The 15,975-nt window shown below is 41.2% G+C and overlaps 1 long non-coding RNA gene across 3 annotated transcripts in view; it reads left to right on the top strand.

The window, feature by feature from the left end:
• Positions 1-15,975, top strand: part of LOC106508363 (uncharacterized) — a 169,298-nt gene that overhangs the window by 124,339 nt on the left and 28,984 nt on the right. Inside the window, exon 6 of one of the 3 annotated variants that reach the window (XR_014844648.1) lies at positions 4,317-4,713. The exons of the other annotated variants lie outside the window; for them this stretch is intronic. This is a non-coding gene — a long non-coding RNA (uncharacterized LOC106508363). The remainder of the gene's footprint in view (positions 1-4,316; positions 4,714-15,975) is intronic. 3 annotated transcript variants of the gene reach the window in all.

Below are 15,975 nucleotides of genomic sequence, written 5' to 3'. Positions count from 1 at the left end.
CTGCACCACAAGGGAACTCCTGTGTTTTTCTTAAAATAAGAATAACATTCTTTCTTTCTTCAAAAATCTTCACAAATAAATAATGCCCCAGGAACATTTGCTATGGTTATTTGTTATCTGATTGCCTCTTAGAAGAGCTATATGAATACCTAACTTGGGACACTCACCATTGAATAGTCTTAGACAGAAAAGGGACCTGGCCAAATTCTTATTTTAAAAAGAACTCTCTGACTGCTGTATGGAGTATAGATTCTAGGCGGCAGAGGTCAAGGAGACCAATTCAGATTGTTATAGTTATCTGGGTGAAAGGGGATAAACCATGTGATTTAGGCTGGTGCTCGGAGGAATGTTAGGAGATTAAACCAGCAGGGCTGAACCAAGAAAGAAGTTTGACTATGTAAAAATTAAACGATTCAGCAAAAACATAATACAATTAAGTTTGTAAAGCAAGGGACAAACTGGAAAAAAAAAGTTTGTGACACATGAATGGTATTAAAGATAGGAAGGCTGATAGTCCTAATATTTAAAGAGCTCTTATGACTATAAGAAAAATAACAGCAATTCATCAAAGAATGTAAATGGCCTACACAATGTTAAAACCTCACCGAAGATCAAAAAATAGAAATAAAGAGACGAGAGCTATTTTTATTATTACATTAGTAAAGAAACTCTCATAATAGCGTGTATATATGTACAAAGTATTAGTAACTGGGCTGTCATAAGAGTCAAAACTGAAAAAAAGTCTCCTTCAATGAAAGATTTGTTAAATTATGGCATATCCTCATTGGTGAAATATTATATAACCATTCAAAATGATTGTGTGTATAGATAATTATTGAAATAGAAAGCTATCTGTGACCTATTAAATGAAAACTGAATGTTACCAAACTCCATGTGTAACATGCCTCACATTCTGTAAATTTGTCTGTATGTGTGTTTTGAAGTGTGCATGTCTGCAGAGCTATCTATCAGGCTTTCCAACAAAATATTATAACAGTGCATATTTCTAGGTCATAAGGTTGGAGATGATTTTTACTTTTTCTATCTTTCTATATTGTTTTGAAATTTAAAAATAGATATGTATTGTTTATAAATAATAAAACTTTATTATTTGGGGAAAAAAGAAAATAGCAGAGGAGTTCCCATTGTGGCACAGCAGAAACAAACCTGACTCATATCCATGAGGGCAAGAGTTCGATTCCCGGCCTTGCTCAGTGGGTTAAGGATCTAGCATTGTCGTGAGCTGTGGTGTAGGTCGCAGATGCGACTCAGATCCCCCGTTGCTGAGGCTGTGGTGTAGGCCAGCAACTGCAGCTCTGATGCAACCCCTAGCCTGGGAACTTCCATATGCCATGGGTGCAGCCCCAAAAAGCCAAACGAAGGAAGGAAAGAAAGAGAAAACAGCAGATGTCTTATTTCCTGTAATAAAAAAGAGGAAGACTTGGGGACGAATGGTGTGTGGCGAGTGAAAGAGGGACACTGGTCCAGGATGACCTCCAGCTTTCCCATCCCTGCATCCCTGTCATCCTCTGGCACTGGGTGGAAGGCCACCCTCCTCCCCACTGTCCTTCTGCTTTGTAACTTCTTGGCTCAGATTCTGCCGCTCCTAATTCTGTATGCTGGTCCACCTGTTAACCCCTCTGCATCCTCTGCTCTATTTAGAATGTTCTCTCCGCCTACCATCCATCACTGAGTAGCAGAAGATTAGAGATGAGAGATGTCATTGGAAATGACTGGCCTAAATATTCTCACAAGTGGTTTTGATGCCAGAATGTATTGAGGATACCAGTTTGGCATCAGAGAAGATGGGTGCCTGAACCACCAAGTTTAGGAGGGGCCCATTACTGGGTGGCTCTGTCTCATGGGGTTCAAGGGAGTGATGAGGCCCATAGATAGGCTCAGGATTTCCAGTGCTTGCAGAGTTTGGTGAGGATCAGGAAGGAGCTCATGTCACCTGGATTAATTGTTTAGAGCAGGAACAGGAGGTTGAGCAATAGAAGCAGGGGCCAGTCTTGGTTAGCAATTCAGGAGGAATTGCTCATTCATTCTTTTTCTGTATTGCAGTTTTGCCTGGCAAACAATTTTTTTTTTTTTTAAGGGCCACACCTGTGTCATATGGAAGTTCCCAGGCTAAGGGTTGAATTGGAGCTACAGCTGCCTGCCTATGCCACACCACAGCAATGCCAGATCGGAGCCACGTCTACGACCTATACCGCAGCTCACAGCACCAACAGATCCTTAACCCACTGAACAGGGCCAGGGTGGGAACCCGCATCCTCATGGATACTAGTCAGGTTCGTAACCTGCTGAGGCACAACGGGAACTCGCACACAGTTTTTTTAAGCCAGGTTATGCAGACACGAGCCTAACTGCTATCTGTGTAAATGTACACATTAAACAAAACAAAAGAACTCTTCGCTGGTCAAGAAACATCAAAGATGAAGTCTAGATGGGCTTCTTGAATCTTCTTCTCTAGGGCCACCACGCCCCAGACAGTCTGCCTTTCTTGTCGTCACTGAGATCTCTGCCATTTGAGTCTAACTCATCCCAGGTTTCAAGGGCCAGGGCATTTCTTAGTATGCATTGAACCCATGCCAAACTATTGTTTCACACTATTATTGTCTAAGAGACAACGTGTACTAGAAATGTGAAACAGGAAATGTCCATCTGACCTTATTACCGGAGAAGAAATTTTCCAGAGTCCATATGCTGATGTAATTATTTTCATATTTTTCAAAAAAGTGTTTAGTGGTCAGGTCTTTGGAACAGTTAATTGTCATTGCTGTCATGGGCACAGCATAAAGTTTATTATCTCTTGTAGAGGAATAAAGCGCTACAACTGCTGTAATATAGTTTTGTATTATTTTTTATTTTAAATTAGGTTTTAAGGAGTTCTTTTTATGTGCTCAGTTTGTGCATGTGTATGTGAAACATATATATTTGAATGTCTTAATTTCTGTTTCCTTGGGGGGGGGGAATCCTTAATTTATTTGACACAGACATTTTTTCTCCATCTTCAAAGCCTATGACGTATGCCCCGTTCCTCTGTTCCAGTACCGTGCTTTGTACAATTTCCTGTAAACAGCAGTAGGCAACTTCTACATAGGCTGGCTGGTCGGTTCACTGCTCTTGCAGTACTTATCTCAGCATAGCTAATCTCTTTTTTTTAATTTTGGTCCCAGTCTCATCAGCACCAACCCAGTGCTTTGAAATGAATTGAAATGCTGTACTCTTTGAAGAGATGAGGATTAAGGCTTAAACTGGGTCTAGGGATGAGGTGAGGAGGAAAGAGCCCTCATAAATCTGGTACTTTTTTCTCTTGAGAGGTGAAATGCAATGACCCATACTCTATAAAGAGAGGAAACAGTAATTACAAGCTTTTCCTTTGCCATGTACACTGTCTTTGATTTAGAGCAGAGCAGAAGCCAACCAGCTATTTAGTCCTCTAGCATATTTAAGTGGGAGATTTGATTTTATATATATGACACCAGAAAATAGAAATCTTCATTCAGTTATGACTGTCTTTTCTTCTCTTTCATTTATTATAAGTAGTTCCATCTTTTTGTTTTACTTCAGTTTGTGTCCCTGATCTTTTTTCGTCCTAATATGCTAATGCGCGGCCAAATCCCCTTTCATCCTATTTTTCAGTTCTATAGACAACTTTCCAGAATCCCAGAAATTCTTTTTTTCCAGCTAAAATTCTACCGCTACTAGCATTATTCCTAATGTCAATTTGAACTTCCTTACTCTAGCACACTCTGTGCAGGGTGAATCCTTGAATGGAGCTGCAGAGAATGAAAGATGGGTGTTCAGCCGAGCTCTGCCTATGTCTTTCCGTGACCAAAAACGATTAGGTGAAAGGGGAAAAATTCAGTCAGCTATTGTTTTGTCTGTCTGTCCCAAACAACTTATGTGACTATTTGGGGAAATTTTCTTAAGTTGAATTCAGTGTGTATTTTATGTACATTGGTAGTTGAGTTTTTATCATGTAGCTATATAGTATATGTTTTCTGTGAGAAGCAATTGCATTTTTTTTTTTTAAAGAGCCATTTCAGAAAGAAATGAGGTCAATGGCGTCTTGTTTTAGGGAGGGGGTAGCAAGGACGTCGGAGTGAGAGGAAGTCCTATATGTCAAAGGGCTCTGTGCACATTTTCCTGAAATGCCTCAGCTCAGTGTAAATGTAATCTGTTATTTTAACTCATTACAAGAGCTGTGTTTTGCCCTTTCTCACATTAAATTTGTAAAAATTCACAATTAATTCACATGAATATTATGAAATCAATAACATATATATGGTGAATCTTTCTATTTCAAGGATCCCTCCTAACAGGTCACATTTCATCCTTTCTCAAGACCTCAAAAGTTGGATTATTGTTGGAGTTCCCATCGTGGCACAGCGAAAACGAATCTGACTAGGAACCATGAGGTTGCAGGTTCGATCCCTGTCCTTGCTCGGTGGTTAAGGATCTGGCATTGCTGTGGCCGTGGCGTAGGCCAGCAGCTACAGCTCCGATTCGATCCCTAGCCTGGGAACCTCCATATGCGCAGGTGCGGCCCTAAAAAAGTTGGATTATTGTTAAAAAAGTAAAGACATTTTGGAAGACTGCTGACCATTAGCCAGAGGGAAGGTCCCGAACCATCCAAATGTTCTCTAGCTGGCAAAGAAGTATGAAAAAAATTCTGGCCAGACCTGAACATGCTGGAACATCCAGGTAAGTCAGGGAAACATGTTCATGACACCCCGTGAAAAAATGAAAGGGTCAACAAAGTGTCACGTATTTCTGCGCCTCAAGTGGAAGCTTAACTTTTTCTTTTTTTTTGTCTTTTGAGGGCTGAGCTCACAGCATGTGAAGGTTCCCAGGCTAGGGGTCAAACCGCAGCTGTAGCTGCTGGCCTACACCACAGCCACAGCAACACCAGATCTGAGCCATGTCTGTGACCTATGCCACAGCTCACGGCAATGCTGGATCCTTTACCCACCACGTGCGGCCAGGGATTGAACCTGCATCCTCATGGATGCTAGTCAGATTCGTTTGCACTGAACCACGCTGGAAACTGCTAGAAACTTCAGTTTCAAAGGATACGGGAACTTCATTTTTATTCTTCTCCTCCATTTTGCGTATTTCAGTTTCATATCAAATTGTTCCTTGGATTCATAAAAATATGTAAGGACTACATAAAGAAAGACTTAGGCATCAAGTCATCAAGTCACCTGACACAGCTTCCGTTACGTGCATTCAGGAAAGCAGACTCTATCACAGGCCCAGTGTTAAATGAATAAGCACTGGTTTCTCATCATGTTTTGATTTTACACTTAATGCAGCGAGTGCAAGAACGCTATTCAGTAAACATTCCAGGATTTTGTCTGGGCAAGTACTGATCTCAAATTTCTGATGTCTACCAATGTCAGGCATATCGGATGGTAGATTGTGAAGTAAACGTTTTAAGATAAAAGTGCAACTTAAGTATTTATGAATTGTTTGAACATTGTTAGAAGAAAAAAGTCATGCTATTTATTTTTCAGAATGGGGTGTGATTACTAGACTAAATTCCACAAAATGTGAAAAACTAAAGGAAAAATATCAGGTCAGAACCAGTTATTTTTATTCTGAAGATACAGCTAATAAATGTGGATATATTCATAAAATATATGTGGAAGGATACATAAGAAACTAGAAACTGGTTGCTTCTGAGGAAAGGAATTGAGGGCCCAGCAGGCAGGGAGACTTCTCCCAGTTTACACTGTTATAATATTTTTTAATTTAATTTAATTTAATTTTTTTTTGTTTTTTTTTAGGGCCGAATCATGGCATATGGAGGTTCCCAGGTTAGAGGATCGAATGGGAGCTGTCGCTGCTGGCCTACACCACAGCTCACAGCAATGCCAGATCCTTAACCCACTGAGCAAGGCCAGGAATCGAACCTGCGTCCTCATGGATGCTAGTCAGATTCATTTCTGCTGAGCCACGACGGGAACTCCTGTTATAGTATTTTAATTTCTTTCCTTATACATGTGTAACTAAAACCAAAACAAAACAGTAAAACCGAGAATAGTATTTTACAAATGCAAAAGGTTTTACGGTAAGCCTCTATTTCTATAAAACTAAAAGCAAGTGCCTGATCAGTAGATTCTGTTACTGAACCAAACCTGAGTCTGCTCACCTGACACACAGCAAAACCGGTTAACTGATACCCAGTTGCAGTGAAAGAAAATACAGCCTCTACTTGCAAGGCACCATGCAAGGAAAATGAGCAGCTCGTGATCAAAAGACCCAAACTCCCTGGTGAGTTTCAGGGCAAGGTTTTTATTTTATTTTTTTTAACATTTTATTTTATTTTTTTATTTTTTTGTCTTTTTGCCATTTCTTGGGCTGCTCCCGCGGCATATGGAGGTTCCCAGGCTAGGGGTTGGATGGAGCTGTAGCCGCCGGCCTACGCCAGAGCCGCAGCAACGCGGGATCCTAGCTGCGTCTGCAACCTACACCACAGCTCACGGCAACGCCGGATCCTTAACCCACTGAGCAAGGGCAGGGACCGAACCCGAAACCTCATGGTTCCTAGTCGGATTCGTTAACCACTGCGCCACGACGGGAACTCCCAGGGCAAGGTTTTTAAAAGGGGTGAGGGTGCAGCGTGCATGGCTTTCTTCTGATTGGTTGGTGGTGAGGTAAGGGTGATGTTTCTTATCAGCCTGGAGCCTACATGCTTGTGGTCACTGTCATCTCCCCGGGTGAGGGTCTTAGTTCCTGCAGAACGACTCCAAGATGCGTGTCAGGTTGTTATATATATTCCTTGAGGAGGAACTAGGATTCCGGCTTTATTGCTGAACTGATACTATTACTTTTCTTACTTAACTGCTTTTCTTTTGTCCCTGCATCCCATCTCTTCCCTAATTAGTAACTGCTTGAGTGTGCTCTTTGCAACTCGGGAAAGCCTAGAAGACTCAATCCTTTTACTACAGACAAGACGCAGGGGACACACTGGGACTTTTGTTCCCTGAAGGGCCCTGCAGGGTCCTTCTCAGTTTCAAACCCCCCCCCCCTTTCTTTGATATTCCTCATATTCCTTTGATGGGAACAGGAATGGGGCATGAAAGAAGATGAAGTGTTAGATACAGAGGTTAATGATAAATTTGGCAGAGAAACAGATTTAGGGGGACTCAGTTTTAATTCTACGCTATAACCTCGATATAGATAAAAGTGTGTGATCAAGGGTGATTTTGTTTTCCTGGGAATACTCACTCATTTGTAAACTCTTGAGAACTCCCCAAATGTTTTCATTAGCTCTTCTGTTTTTCTTGTCTTCCTCTATGATTGTCATATTGAATTGCAGTGTTTTGCCCCCAATACACCACACACACACACACACACACACACACACACACACGAAATCAGCTGATATATTTTCTTCAGTAGTTCCTAGCAAAGTCTATTTGATACTTTTAACGTTTTTTTCTTTCTTTAATATTGGATCAAGCTGCAACAAAATTTAAAGCTCTGGCTTTCACAACAGAGGCAATTAAGATATTCAAGTGTTTCTCTTGCTAGCCAGACAGAGTTCCATCACACTTCTGTTTGATGTGACCCATATCCCCCTGGGCCCAAGCCAGAAGGTTCAGTAGCTGAGTTTGAGGGTAAATTAGAATCCCAGTGGAAGCGAATGGCTGGTGTGGACAGGGAGTGGGCCTGCAGGGTGTTATGAGATGTGTCCCTTCCAGTTTACCGCAGACCTTCTCTGCTAAGGGGTAAATATCACTGCTCTTCATGCAAATAGACAACCACATAGCAAAACCAAAAACCCAAAAACCCAAAAACCCACTCTCTTTCTTTGTATTGGGTGCATTGGGTTTATAGACATACCTTGGTTCTCCTTTTTCATTGAGGCTCGTAAGACTAAATTCTTTCCAATGGAATCATTTGAATTTAATAATATGGCTCAAATTGGCTCATCAAGCCATTTTCTAGCAAAAAGGGCTTCCTATTTAGGGGCCTGCTGAGAGCTTGCAGGCAGCCAAAATGATCAGCTCTGTTCAATTCTGCCTGTTACGCCTGAGATGAAGAATGCTTTGACCAACAATGAGAGAGGACCCTCCTTCACCTTCGGCATTCCTCTTTCAAGCCAGCGTGTAACCTCAGGAAAGAATCACTTTTATGTGGCCTCTTCATATGTAATTGCCTACGTAACGTGGCTATGTAAAGGCATTGTCACACAGTGGTGAAGGATGAAAGCTTGAAGTCAAACAGACCTAAATTCAAATTCCAGCTCTGCTGCTTACCACACATGGGATCTTGGGAAAGTTACTTAACCTCTTTCACTTTGCTCGTTTGTGAACAACAGTTTGCTGCCAGGAATTCTTCTTTTTGAAATATAGAAAGTGCATAGCCCAGGGCCTATAATATAAAGGGCTATTGTCCTAATTACTAAAACATTTCTTGTACCTAACGACCACATAGAAATATCCAAGGCAAGTATGTAGGAACTGACAGCTGGCCCTTTCTAGATCCTCTCCCCCACCCCTCACTCCTGAACCCACTCCTCTCAAACAAACATTGCACTGACATTACACTTGATCAGGTGACCAGTGCCATTCACGTTGCGAAATGCAGTGGCCAGCCTTCTGTCCTCATCTCAGTTAAGCAAGCAGCAGCATTTGAAATAGTGACTCTTGCATTCCATTGACTGCTCTTCGTCTTTTTTCTAATATCTAGACATTGGAGCTCTCAGGAGCTCAGTTCTCTAGGTGCTTCTCTGTAATCGCTTCCCTGGTGACCTCTTCCAGCCTCGGAGCTTGACTAGCATGTAATGCTCCCGACCCCCCTACCCCACCCCCCGGGTTACAGCTCCCATCCAGACCTCCCACCTGAACTCCAGACTTAGATGTACTCCCCGGCTTGGTCTCTACCTGGATGTCATGGGTGCCCACTCAAACTCTGCATGTCTAGGACTGAACACGTTGGTCTCTTCATGACTCTGTTGCTCCTGCAGCCCCATTTCCGTAAATGACAATGCTTTCATTCAGTTGCACAGCTAAATACTTTGGAGTCACCCTTGCCGCGTCTTCTTCTTTCTCACACCCATACCCAAGCCATGGAGAAATCCTGTTGACTCAGCCTTCAAAATCTCTCTAGAAATAACCACGTAACACCACTTTCTCTTCTGTAACCCTGGCCTCTCCCACATTTCATCTTGATTATTGTTGAAAAGCCCTAACAAGCCTTCTTTCTTCCACCGCGGCATCTCCGGACTATCCTCCAAGAGCAGCCAACATGATTCAACTGTAACATAATTTATATCCTGTCAGTCTTCTGCTCAAAACTCTCCACTGGCTTCCAACCTCACTTGGAGGGAAAACCAGACAAGCCCTACGCAGTCTGGCCTCATCTCCTACACTCTGCCTCACCTCCTCTGCTCCAGCCACATGGCCCTCCCGGTTTTCCTTGAACCTGCTAAACACAGTCTCAGATGGGGGCTTCTGCACCTGTTTCCCTTCTCAAAATGCTCTTCTCATGGATGGCCATGTATCCAGTCTCTCATCTCCTTTACATCCTTCTTCAAATGCCATTTCCCGTGTGATTGTGCTTACCAATTTATCTAAATACACAGTCTCCTTTTGCTTTGTGTCTTGGCTTCCTTCTTGCTTGATTTTTCTTCACAGTACTTCCACCTTTGAAGTGATTATATAGTTTGCTTATGCCCCTTGTCTATTTTCTATCTTCCCCCACTTTACTGCAGTCTGTAAGATCAGGGATTATTGTGTGACTTGTTAATGACTGTATCTCCTGTGCAGTGTCTGACATTTAATAGGTACTATTAAATAAAGCCTAAATCAACTCTGAATAAAGATTTGTTTGAGTGACTGCATTAGAGAATGGATGAATGCCTTTGAGAGAATGCAGTTCCTATCATATATAGTGTGAAAGCAAATTGTGCAAGGAGTCAGGGATCTGAATTCTGGTTTTGCCTGGGCCTTCTATGAACTGCATTTCCCATAGCAGACTAGTAGTTCCACCTCTAAGCCCTTTTTTTTTTTTTTAACTAATCTTTAAAACCTATCTTGCAAGGCTATAATAGTCTTCAAATATAAGGTTATTTCAGGGAGTGCAGTGCCATGTTGCACAAAGCAGGGTGGTTCCTCCTTATCCCTCCCCCACCCCAATATACTCACAATCTCAGGTTTATATCAATCTTACCTCAGGAAAATGAGGTTCTATATGGAACAGATTTTTTTAAATTGTCACTGAAATAAATTTCCAATTAGGTAAACATTGTAGGTGGGAGGCATTGCCATCTTTTAGGGTACGTGAGAAGGTAATGGGAAAACATTAGATGCCTTTCTTTCTCTCCCTGCCCTCATATTAGAGATAGAGTTGGAACAAGAAATGAAATGGATTTTGCATTTTTCATGTTTAACCAGCCTCCTCTGGTTTGCATAGTCATAATAGAATTCAAATGACCATTTTTGAGGTTTTTCTATTTAGTCCCCTAACTTTGTCCCAGCTAGGACAAGTGAATAGCTAATGTGTTGTACTCTGTATTTGTAAATATGTTGCAGGGCAGAAACAAAGGAATGCCCTAAAACTTTTAAATATTTTAAAGGTATATTTATTGAATTATTTTATAGGTTTCTAGAATTTTTAAAAATATTTTCTCCCAGTAGGATGATAAGACAATATAGTAAATTGCACTATACCAGTGCAAATCCCCCTGAATTTATTTTCTAATGACTATGCTCAAAATTTCTCTCCTCTACGAGGCACTTCTGGAATAGATTCTCAATGGTACTTTTGATTGACTAATGTGTTACTTGGTCAGGTCCTGAACTTGCATTTATTTAGGAAAGGCTACCTTGAAGAAATAGTGCAAATAATTTGTGCAAGTAAGATTGGGGAAGTGGAAGGTTAAAATAAGCACCAGACAAGTCAATGTTTGGAAGTGACTCTTCACGTACAAACAGTTCTCGTGTTGAGATATTTTTTAGGCCCCTGTTAAAGGGACTCTAGCACTAGATCTGCTTTCCACACACTTCAATCTCAAGAAGCATCTTCAGCCTGAGCTCTTGACCAGACTGTCTTGGCTCGTTTCATACCTCGCCCCTGAGCGCTGGCATTTATCCCATGTGCCTGCTCTGGCCTGTTCCCATCGAGTTCGCCATCCTCAAAAAGCCTTTTTGTATTTGTCCTTCTACCCAAGTCTTTTTTGTAAGTTGATGACCCATTCCTGGTCTATAGAGCACACATTGAGTGAGAGACATAGACAGCAATATAGATTTTTTTTTTTTTTTCCATTGGAGCTCTTAAAGGTTTTCAGGCACGGGACTGGGATAATCAGTTCTGTATAGTGGTGTAAGATAGAGCTGGGACCAGAGAGACCGGAGAGAGAGAGAACAGTGTAAGAAAGTATAAAAACACCTTGAACTGGAGTTCCTGTCATGGCGCAGTGGAAACGAATCTGACCAGTATCCATAAGGATGCAGGTTCAATCCCTGGCCTCAGTCAGTGGGTCAAGGATCCGGCATTATCGTGAGCTGTGGTGTAAATCAAAGACACACCTCAGATCTGGCATTGCTGTGGCTGTGGTGTAGGCTGGTGGCTACAGCTCCAATTTGACCCCCTAGGCTCGAAACCTCCCTATGCCACAGGTGCTGTCCTAAAAAACAAACAAAGAAGCAAACACCTTGAACTATGGCATAGACATGCAAGAAATAGTTGAGTGTTTAAAGGAAGTCCCGCTATTTCCACATGTTGTTTGCAATATCTTATTCTATCCATAAGGGATTTTTTTTTTTTTTTTTTTTTTGTCTTTCTGCCATTTCTTGGGCCGCTTCCGCGGCATATGGAGGTTCCCAGGCTAGGGGTCGAATCGGAGCTGTAGCCACCGGCCTACGCCAGAGCCACAGCAACGCGGGATCCGAGCCGCGTCTGCAACCTACACCACAGCTCACGGCAACGCCGGATCGTTAACCCACTGAGCAAGGGCAGGGACCGAACCCGCAACCTCATGGTTCCTAGTCGGATTCGTTAACCACTGCGCCACGACGGGAACTCCCATAAGGGATTTGAATAATCCAGAGGATAGCATTTTCATTGTTAACTCTGTTAACATAGCAAGAAGTATCTGACAGTTTGCAACACGACAATAAAGGAAGAAAACTCAAAAGCAGTCTCTGGGAGTTCATCATCAGGTGATAGATAATCCCTTCCTCAACTTCTCTCACATCTCCCAGGAACAAGAATACAGTAAATTATTTGCATTTTATTGGCATCTATGAGCCAACTTCTATTTTCCCTCCACTCCCCTCCCCATCCTCTGCCAGACTGGGTTGGTGCCATACCTATGCACTCCCATAGTACTCTGTTCCTACTTCTAGCCTAGAAAGTAAGATGCCCTTTTTCAAGTCCATGGTCCCTTGTCTGCAATTCCAAAAGTCCACAAAGTTATGAAAGCCAAAAGTTTATTTTATAACGCGTTCCAAAACCTACTGGCGGCAAAATCTGACCGAACGGGCATGAGTTTATTCATAATGTTTTACTACAGAAATGTTGCTATATTTGTTTATAGGAAGCTCCCCCAGGCTCCATGGAGGTGTTATGTGTTACCTGTAACATGTATTGTCTTACCTTTCTAAAAATCTGCAAAGGATGTTGGTTCTGAAACTCTTGTGGCCCCAGTGCTTTGGATAGACTTGTGGAGCTGTACTGTCATCTGATTGCTAGTCTGTGTCCCCCCCACCCCACCCCCCGACAAGGGTGACATCTCTGAAATCAGCCCTGATTCTTTACACCTGCCTGGCATCTAATGGGTCTCAGCAAGTGTAGAACCAAGGAATAAACAAATGAATATTCACTATCAATTTAGCATATTTAAATTTATCAGCTTTCTCTGCTCCTTTTTTTCCTCCTCTGCTCTTATTTTTATTTATTTATTTATTTATTTATTTATTTATTTCCCCACTATACAGCAAGGGGATCAAGTTATCCTTACATGTGTACATTACAATTACATTTTTTCCCCCCACCCTTTGTTCTGCTGCAACATGAGTATCTAGACAAAGTTCTCAATGCTATTCAGCAGGATCTCCTTGTAAATCTATTCTAGGTTGTGTCTGATAAGCCCAAGCTCCGGATCCCTCCCACTCCCTCTCCCTCCCATCAGGCAACCACAAGTCTCTTCTCCAAGTCCATGATTTTCTTTTCTGAGGAGATGTTCATTTGTGCTGGATATTAGATTCCAGTTATAAGTGATATCAGATGGTATTTGTCTTTGTCTTTCTGGCTCATTTCACTCAGGATGAGAGTCTCTAGTTCCATCCATGTTGCTGCAAATGGCATTATGTCATTCTTTTTTATGGCTGAGTAGTATTCCATTGTGTATATATACCACATCTTCCGAATCCAATCATCTGTCGATGGACATTTGGGTTGTTTCCATGTCCTGGCTATTGTGAATAGTGCTGCAATGAACATGCGGGTGCATGTGTCTCTTTTAAGTAGAGTTTTGTCCGGATATATGCCCAAGAGTGGGATTGTGGGGTCATATGGAAGTTCTATGTATAGATTTCTAAGGTATCTCTAAACTGTTCTCCATAGCGGCTGTACCAGTTCACATTCCCACCAGCAGTGCAGGAGGGTTCCCTGCTCTTATTTTTTAAGTGCTCTATTTTGAGAAAGGAGAGTCAGGACGAACAGTCCTTTTTTATTTATTTTTTAAATTGAAAAACACAAATATTTGGCCACTGAAAAATCCACAACAGAACCAAAAATAATATCATGTTTCCTAGTTTTTAGAAGTGTGTTTTCTTACCCAGATAAGACATATTACAAATGCCAGCAACTCAAAGGCCAAGAGAAACAACTTTCTTTAAAATGCTATGGAAATCTTACTAGTTAAAAAATTAAAAATATGATATAGGCAAAGATATAGTGAAATACATTCTCAAACAATGTTAGTAGCAGTGTGGGTTGTTAGAATCTGTCTAGAAAGCACTTTATAGTACAAATCGAGAAAGATTAAAAAGTTTAAATCCACAGTAAAATGAAGGAGAATATTTAGCACATGTTATCTAAGAAACATTCGCTTTCTTGAGGTGCATCAGTTTTGTTATTTCTTCAGAAGAGTTGAGCACATGAGTTACTTTCTCTGAAAGCAGCCAATATTTAGTTTTATAAGAGCTGCTATGTTAATATTTTTATGTAAAAGTTTTTAATACTTTGTTTTGTTTAAACATCCTTTTAAAATGTTACAGCTCTATCTTGTCTTAACATGTTACATAAGTACAGGGGAGCCTAAAAATCTCTCATATAATACGCTTTTTTGGTTTTGGCTAATAATTCTATTACTATATTACAATGCACAGGACTTTTTTGAACACCCTATCAAAACAGTGTGGACAATGCATAGTAACCTCCACATTGTTTGAAACAAAGTACAGGTAGAAAAACAGAAGCTGCTCTATGTACACTAAATCTGAAGGGTTTTAACATGGGAATTAGAGGCTTCCACAATCATTGGAAGGATTGGGAAATTAAAGATCAGCTCAGTTTGCATTGCCAAGGTCATTGGCTTCAAGAACTTTCTGGGAAGCCTTTGTTTCTCTCAAGATTCTCCAGGACAAGCTCCTACAAACCCTATAAGCTTGCAGCACCAAATCAAATAATTCTCCAGCAGCCACCACGAGCCATCTCAATTGTCTATGGGACCAAAGAGGGTAATTTGCAGGAACTCATCCAAAGGCTGCTGTGAACCTCGGGTCTACTGTCAGCCAGCACGTCTGTCACTGCCCTAGGAGAGCCATCGCTTCTGCTCCTCCCCATTCCAGTGTCACCTAAGTGCCTGCAGCTGGAAGACTCCACCCAGAACCATCTAGGAAGGGGATTCTAGGAACAATAGTTCTTAGTTTTGCCTCTGAAATTTTCAGATCATAAGTGGGGAAGAATGATGCTTAACAGATGACGCTTACATTTGTTTCAGTGTTGACCACTGCATGATAAATTTTCTTTACTGCTTTTTTATGCTATTAGTATTCTTTCAGTCAAATTCACTGTTATTTGTTGACTGAGAGGGAGAAATCTCTCAGCAAGCAAGTAAAGCAAAGTGCAATTGAAATCATCCTTTTTTGTATGATTATTTTTTCAGCCTTCAAATGTTCTATTACCGTTGATTTTTTTGAATCAATATCCAAACTATGCCAACATAGGTCATTTGATTAACATGTCTCTTGGGTAGGGTGACAATATTGTTTATTTATTTAATTTTTATTTTTTAAATTGAAGTATAGTTGCCTTACAATATGTTAATTTCTGCTGTACAGCAAAATTACATTCTTTTCAAAATTAATTTTTTTTTTTTTTTCAGAGGCGCACCTGCAGCATATGGAAGTTCTCAGGCTACGGATTGAAATTGGAGCTGCGGCTGCTGGCTTACACCACAGCCACAGCAGTGCCAGATCCACTGGATCCAAGCCACATCTGTGACATATGCTGCAGCTTATGGCAATGCCTGATCCTTGACCCACTGAGCCAGGCCGGGAATGGAAGCCATATCCTTATGGATACTATGTCAGGTTCTTTTTTTTTTTTTTAATTGTTATTTCCCAATTCTTTTTCCTACTGTACTTATGACAGAGCATGTCAGGTTCTTAATCCACTGAGCCACAGTGGGAATTCCACAAACTTTTTAAAATATTCTTTTCCATTATAGTTTATCACAGGATATTGAATAGAGGTCCCTGTGCTATAGAGTAGGACCTTGTTGTTGTCCATTCTATGTATATAATAGTTTGCATCTGCTAATCCCAAACTCCTGCTCCATCCCTCTTCCATCCTCTCTCCCCTCAGGCAACCACGAGTCTGTTTTCTGAGTCTGTGTGTCCATTTAGTCCATTTCTGTTTCACTGATAAGTTCATCTCTGTTATATTTTAGGTTCCATGTATAAGCGATGTCATATTGTATTTGTCTTTCTCTTTCTGACTTACTTC

The sequence above is a fragment of the Sus scrofa genome, chromosome 4 (genome assembly GCF_054392235.1).
Source record: "Sus scrofa isolate SSC_HxYL_T2T_F1_AM1 chromosome 4, Sscrofa_HxYL_maternal_Yorkshire_Landrace_v2.0, whole genome shotgun sequence".
Lineage (NCBI taxonomy): Eukaryota > Metazoa > Chordata > Mammalia > Artiodactyla > Suidae > Sus > Sus scrofa.
The sequence above is the reverse complement of the archived record's forward strand: the minus strand, read 5'-3'. Positions and strand labels throughout refer to the sequence as shown.